Source organism: Dipodomys merriami, unplaced genomic scaffold (assembly GCF_024711535.1).
Source record: "Dipodomys merriami isolate MVZ:Mamm:240054 unplaced genomic scaffold, mDipMer1.0.p SCAF_573, whole genome shotgun sequence".
Taxonomy (NCBI): Eukaryota; Metazoa; Chordata; class Mammalia; order Rodentia; family Heteromyidae; genus Dipodomys; species Dipodomys merriami.
The window spans coordinates 412,394-420,083 of record NW_027206150.1 but is presented as its reverse complement, the minus strand read 5'-3'; the positions used below and the strand labels follow the sequence as shown (position 1 = coordinate 420,083).

The window sequence follows — 7,690 nt, the reverse complement described above, 5'->3', positions numbered from 1 at the left end:
CTTCCCTTCCCTAATTAAGGTAAATGTATACACAATACACAAGGTACCAATATCAAACACAGTAGGAGATAAACAATAGGGGAAAAACCCAAGGAAAATAGAAATCACATAGTACATTAAAAACAACAACTGCGAATAAATATCTCTTTCCATATCTTAGAGTTCATTTTGCTCAGCATCATGTTCATATATATGCATAACAAAGTCAGTGGAAAATAATAGTTTCATGGATACTATATCATGAAAACAACATGTTAACTGTTTTTGATGGTAAAGGTGGAATTAGGATTGGTAAATTCGCGATTCTGATAAAGGAATTTCAAAAGAGTTTTAAAATTATGACAGGTAAATTTTAATTGTTCAAAATTTTAACTTAGCCTATTAAGAAAATTTAAAATTGCCTGAGAAAATAGGCTTTCATGCAAAGAAATTCATGGAGACTTAGCTGAGAAGTAGCAATGTGGGTAAGATGGCTCATTTTCACAATAAACAAACAAACCTCACAAACCTTGCTGTAAATCCTGTAGGTTCCCATAATAATTTTCCTTACCCAGGAAATATACTCTTACTGCGTGAAACAAGGTTGTAATGGAATTTAAATTCAAAGTTTTTTTAAAAATAAGACATCAAAATTTGTGAATTGACCTTTAATTGCTAAACAGTAATTCTCTTAAAAAGATAATTTGAGTCAAAATATATAGGGAGAAAGTGCCCCTCACAATGAAAGAACGTATAGAGTTTACACTTTTCTTTTTTAATACTTTCCATAATGTCTTTGCACGTGAAGCACTGAAACACAGAACAAAATCTGATTGGATAATTCAAACCAATGATTTCTCATTTCATAGTAGCTTAAAAAACTATAATATCCTTATTAACATGAGATAGTGAAGACTTCTTTTATTACATAAGCCAAAAAGTTTGGGGATCAGAAAATAATTGAGCAAATTAAAAGGTAAGAAAACATGTTATTAGAAACCCTAGCTAGGCATTTTGGTTTCAGCTGTGGAGGGGACCAAAACTTTTTGATATAGATTGTCTTAATGTTTTTGCTACCTAAAATGATTTTACAGAGCCTATTTGGATCAGTGTAATGAAGAACAAATTGAATGAAGACATGACAATAAATTCCACCTCCAAGTAAAAGAGTTTTCAAAGAGAAACCATGAAGATGTAGCAGTGGGGGACTTCTTATAGTCATTCAGCTTCACTAGACTTGAAGCCAAGAAGTTGTGATTAATTGGAAATCAAGCAAGAGATAAGAGGAGGACATAGAAGTAGGAAATAGAAGTATTGTCCTTTGAAACAGACAATGTCATCCAAGGAATAGGTGATTTAACTCTATTCTTCTCCATACATCATGTTGAGCAAATACAAGACCAAGAGGAAAATAATCTATTTAAATAATTTTGCAAAGAATAACTTCACTGTTCCTGATATGGTATCTAAGGAGATTCTTAAGAGAGAAGATAAAAGTCTTAAGAGAGAAGATAATAGTGGAGTATTCTTAGGTTTCCTCCAAATATCTTGTTAGCAAAATATATCGTTGAGGTTAGAAGTGATTGAACCAAAAAGTGGTGGAGTACTTATTTTTGTGGGCACTTTAGACACAAGAAAATTTCAAGGTAAAAGAAAAAAGAAAAAAAAATTATAGCCAAATACTTATGATTATAGGTCCTTGGACTGGATTTTTGGAGACAAAGTTTTGCATTAGTGTTGCTCCTCATTAACATAGTTGTTGGGTTTTCGTGGCAACCAAATGAAAATGGGAAGTTTAATGGACTCGCTTGAACAAGTAAACAGCATGATAGAAAATAATGGCAAAAAATATTTAATGAATTATTTTGAACAATTACTTTGTGAGAACAAAGAAGGAAAGAAAATTCAAAATCACATGACGTTATTAAAAGTATGAAAATGGAGTAGTGAAGAGATTGAGAGAAAACATAGAGTACTATTTTCTCTCCAGTGGAGTAATAGGTTCTTGATCTTGCTTCTTCCATTCTTTCTTCACAAGCTATCAAGTGTGCCTCAGGACTGGAGTATCCAGTTCAGACAAAGAGCACTCGCAGAAGAAAATATTTGCAGTATATATAGGTGATTTATAACCTTAGACAATCTTCTTAAATCTGTTCAAAATTCTCCCCTACCCCAAACTTCCCTCTTTGAACAGCTTTCTTTGCTTTTCCAAAGACCTCCCTTCTTTAACTGCTTAAAATTTTGAGAGGGCATATTCATACTCTCTAGAGATTGCTGTTTGGTTGTGATTTTTGTGTGTTTTTATTGTTGTTTTTAAGTGAATTTCAAAAGGTTGTGCAAGTGTGTTACAATTAAATATGTCCATCTAATTGTCTAATGTTCCTGGATCAGAGTCACTCCTTCTATCATTCTCAACCAACCCTTTCTCCATGATTTAGTTCAGATTTACCACTTCCTTTATTACATATGTACATTGCGTATTCTAGCTGTACTTGCCCCTTGTTCCATTTTTCATTCATTCTATTTCTTGACTATTGTTCCTCTCTGGTTTCAATTTCCTGATAGTCATTCTGTTAAACTGCCTGTTAATACTTTGAAAGGTTTATATACATTCCATGGAGTTTCACTCTCACATAGACTTGAACTGTTGTCAGCTTATATTTCCATAATTCATTCATCTGCAATAACAATTTGCAAGACTGGAGATGTTAAGCACTTAGACATGATTTTATTCTCATTCATTTGGAAGATTAATCTTTAATCAATAAGAAAGTTTAAAAATGGCTTAGAATTTATTCCTAACTACCAGTTTTTATAAATAGCTTTGGACAATGGTGTGTGATTATTTTATTTTACATAGGATAATTTTTTCTACTACCTATACGTTTTGGAAAAAAGAACAAAACTAAAATTTACTTCTTAAAGGAATATGACAGAAATAGAAGACAGATTTTATGTTTGTCACATCTCTCATCAGTACCCATATTCAAGACTTAAAATCATATTTCTTACTATGTTAAACAGATAGGGAAAACATAAAACAACACATGATAAGGCAGCTATTAGTGACTTTTTCAAATGTACCTTCTTATTTGATGAAATTTACTTTGTTAGCTAATATTTGGTTTTGAAATATGGGAGGCTGATCTATTTAACACATTTCTGGAAGGCACCTACTAAACAACACAAATGGTGAGGGGTACTATTTCTACACTTTAATGAATGGTTTAACTTGTTTGGTATTAGTGCTGGGTACGTAAATCAACTCTATTGTAACTTGCTCCCTACACTTGAAAACATTGTAATGCACTATCATCTACATGTCAAGGGTTTGGCATGTGTGATTTTAAATAGTTTATTTGAAAATGAGTATACTTTCAGGAGATTAAATGTAGGTTATCATTGGTTTGAGAATGACAACATTTTTATACCACAGAACCTAGTTTTACTGAACTACCAGTGTTTTGAAAAACTAAGGATCTTCCCAGTTAATGTTTTTCTAAATGATATTTGACCTCTAAATCAAGTATTCCTAGCCTTGGTAGACCAATTATGGATCTATCATTACAAAACTATATTTTGGGGGGGTGCAGTCATGGGGCCTGAACTATGGGCCTGGGCACTTTCCCTCAGCTCTTCAGCTCAAGGCTAGCTCTCTACCACTTGAGCCACAGCGCCACTTCCGGCTTTTTTCTTTTTGCTTATGTGGTGCTGAGGAATCGAACCCAGGGCCTCAGGCATGCAAGGCAAGTGCTCTACCACTGAGCCACCTTCCCAGCCCTACAGAAACTATTTTTTTTGGCTGCACTGAAATCTTTCATTATTCATTAGGAGAGGGGTACTAAAAATAATCTTGTTCATTTGTGATTTTGTTCACTCATATGGGCTGGTCATGTGTAAATTGAAAGTTTGAATTACAGTACTTTCTCTCAGATTTTGTGATCTCATCTTTCATTTTAAGTTGCCTTGCATTTCACAATTGATTTCTGCTAATTCTTGTAAGGAATTGGGGTCCTGAAATAATGTAGGAAATGAGCATTTGAGATGAGTCTTCAATTATTTTCTAGATTCACTGTGTAAAATTTAAAATCAGCACATATAAATATAAAATATATAAGTATATATAAAATAAAAATTGTTTTACATTATTGTGTTGTGGTTAGGGAATCAAAAGCAACTCTGTTTTAAAGTATTATTCCATTATCTCTATCTCAGTTTTTGGTAGAGTTAGACTTCAAGCTTTACCATTTGTAGATTTACAGCCTAGAGGCAAGAGGAAACAATATGATTAAAACATTACCAATTTAAGGCCTAATATCAAGGAGAAACATATGGCCTTCTTCAGGACCTATGGAAATATTTGGTGATAGAAAATCAGTAGTGTAAATTCCTGCCAGGTTGGATGATGGGCAGGCTAGAACAGTAGGTAATCATGCATATGAACAATTTTTTCACCTTCTTGGCTTTAGCTACTTTTGAAATGATAAGTATAATAAACAATTATATTTTGATAAAATACCTTCCATTCCGAACAATTCGGTCTGAACTGTTCATCTCTCTATGATTCCTTGTAACTAAGATTAGTTTTCTTCCAGTAAGAAAATCTATGCTGTCAGGGTAAGATATTCTGGTTGGTCTGTTCCTACACGGAAGAAGGGTAAAGGTTCAGGTAGACATTTGTCCCAGTAAGACCTCATTTGGGAAATTTTAAGCTGCAGAAGTTTAGAAGTAGCTCTTAAGCAAGACTTACTTTGAATCCATTAGCTCTACAAAGCTAACTGAGTTGATAAATAAGTATTGAAAAGCCATCACCTTTGGACTTAGCTGAAAAGGTTTCAAAGTATGATGAAATTTAAAATGAAAATGACAAAATAGACATTGACAAAAAAATTGTAAATGTAAGTAATCGACCAAACGATATGTTTTTTCCACAATACACAGATTTTTAGAGTAATAAGATCAATAGCATTTTTAGGAACAAAAAGGGTTCCTTGTTACAAATAATGAACCATGGATAGATGCCTGTATAAAGATTAAATCATTAAGTACTTAAATTTAGAGGGTACTACATACTTCAGAAGCAGGTCTACCCAAATTACAATAAAGAGATTAACATGGCACTTGCACAAAGATGATATGAAAATTTGTGAAGTATTCCATATTTTTCATTCTTCTGATGCAAGAAATGAAAAACAGTTATTAAAAAGTTAATTACAAAAAACAAGTGTAACAATACATGTAATTTATAGAATTAAAGGTTAGTTTGACATCAGTGTATTAATTCTTCACCTTAGAAAGGCCTTTACATAGCATAACCTTTACAAAACTTGAAATTAGATAACATTATAATTTTATCCCAAAGAAATAAAATAAGGACCTAGGAAAAAAAGAAATCTTAAACTTCTTCTATATGGAATGCAATCTGAAATGACACATTTATTTATGAACCTATACATTATATAACAATGTAGAATTCCAACTATTATATCTAGGAGTGAATGAAATAGATTATGGATATCATACAAACATAGACATACTTTTTTTCAGAAAACTACGAGGAAAAACTTTAGTTTCTTTACTATGCATTTCAACAGATAAGTTAAAATTATTTCTGATTTAAAAAAATCACAAACTGCAGAAATCATTATAGATGAATACAAACAACTATTGAATACATTTTGACATCAAAGTCAGGCAATTCACTTCGAAGAATACCATGGAATCCATGAATTTTTAAAGTAAGATATTGCTGTTGCTTTGTATTTTGAAAAAAAAATTTAAGGGACACAAAGGATGGACTGGCATTTTTGAAATTTAAGAAACTTAACCACACCCTTACGACTTAGGAGAACAATTAGTAGAGCCTTCCACAACTTCATAGAGGTAGTGATACATACTTATCTTTTTGGCAATATTAAATGCAGTTTCTTCCAAGTGGTTCTTCAGACCTGGTTTGATATAATCGTTCAACAGAGTATCTTTTCTATTTCTATTCCCAGCAGCAAGATGCAAGGCAATCAAGAGGCCTTTAGTTTGGGTATTGGTATCTGCATCATGATGAATTAAGAAAGAAGCCACTCTAGTATTATTGCACATATAAGCACTGTGCAGGGTTGTCAGCCATTCAGAGTTATTGCATGAATATCTGCCTTGAGCTACCAACTCATGGACAATGTCTAAGTGTCCACTCTAGGCTTCCCAATGAAGAGGGGTATACTCATCCTCATCCCTAGTATTCATCTGGGTGGCCTTTTTGTAAAGTAGTCTACACAGCATAGTAAGCCGATTAATTTCAGCATCCCAAAGAATATATTTGCTTGAATCCTACTCCATTTTTTTTCGTGCAATTGATACCGTTTCTCACTTTTTCATCTTGTTCCTTGTCTTCGTCAGAATTGCCTAACCAGAGACTTTGAGTGCAAATGGGAATGAGATGTCCATGTATTTCACCATGAGTTCACAATGGTTGAACTGAGCAGAAAAATCTGGTGAATTTCCTGCATATGTTTTTTCACCATGATTTATTTTCTCTTTTTCCATTTTTAATATTTTGAATTAAGCTAACGGGATAGTAGGGAATTGATAGACAGCAGAGGAAAGATTTTCCTCGGTATTCAAAGTACAGTCTGAAAATGAGGACCAGTGGGGTCTTCATGTGCAGCTTATTCTAGGAATGAGAAAATAGGAAACAATGCCTTCTATGTCAATGATTTGGGAAATACCATGTTAGAGTGTGAAAGAATTCACTATTCAACATAAAGGCTTTAATAGCTTTCTAATAGCTTTGTAATGTTGGTAACCAACATTAGAAAAAATGTATAATGCAGTAGTAAAATAGAAGTCCTTTGTATGACTACCTAAATTCTTGTCTTTTTTTAATAGCTATAAAATTCTGAATTTTAAAAAAATTTTTATTGTGAACATACTGTACAGAAGGTTTACAACTACATGGGCAAGATAATGAGTACATTTCTTATCAAGCATTGTAGCCTCCTCCTTTGTTTACCCTTCAGATACCTTCCCAGCCTCCTCCTACCTCCCACCCAATCGTCCCCCCACACCAAAGTTGTAAAGTTCGTTTTCGACATTACAACTTGTACTGCTCATTGTTGCAACGGATCCATCTGTATCCTTATTTAAACGAATTGCTTTTCCCCATCCCCTCCTCAAATTATATCGACATCAAATACAGTGAAAGCAGGGGTTATATTGTGGGGGAGGGACATACAAAGCAACAAAGAAATAATCTTTTATATGCGTTAGAAACAAATGCATGAAAGGAAAAAAACCTTTTAAATACATATCTAAGATTTCATTTTCCTAACATCACCTTATCTGACCTTCTCTGATTGAGTCATACATATACTAGATATTGAAAATAAGGGAAACCATGGGATCTATGTTTCTTTGGGCTTGGCTGACTTCACTTAATATAAATATTTCCAAGTCTTTCCATTTCCGAACAAATGCGGAAATGTCAATCTTTCTGATGGAGGCATAGAATTCCATTGTGTATATATACCACATTTTCTTGATCCATTCATCTACTGAGGGGCATCTGGGTTGGTTCCATATCTTAGCTATGGTAAATAATGTTGCAATAAACATAGTTGTGCTGGTAGGTTTAGTGTGGTCTTGTTTGTAAACATTTGGGTAAATGCCCAAAAGTGGGATTGCTGGGTCATAGGGGAGCTCTATGTGAAGTTTTTTC

At 33.3% G+C, this 7,690-nt stretch overlaps 1 pseudogene; it reads left to right on the top strand.

The window, feature by feature from the left end:
* Positions 1-5,048: 5,048 nt before the first annotated feature.
* LOC138812977 (U6 spliceosomal RNA) lies at positions 5,049-5,145 on the top strand (annotated as a pseudogene).
* The last annotated feature ends 2,545 nt before the right edge of the window (positions 5,146-7,690 follow it).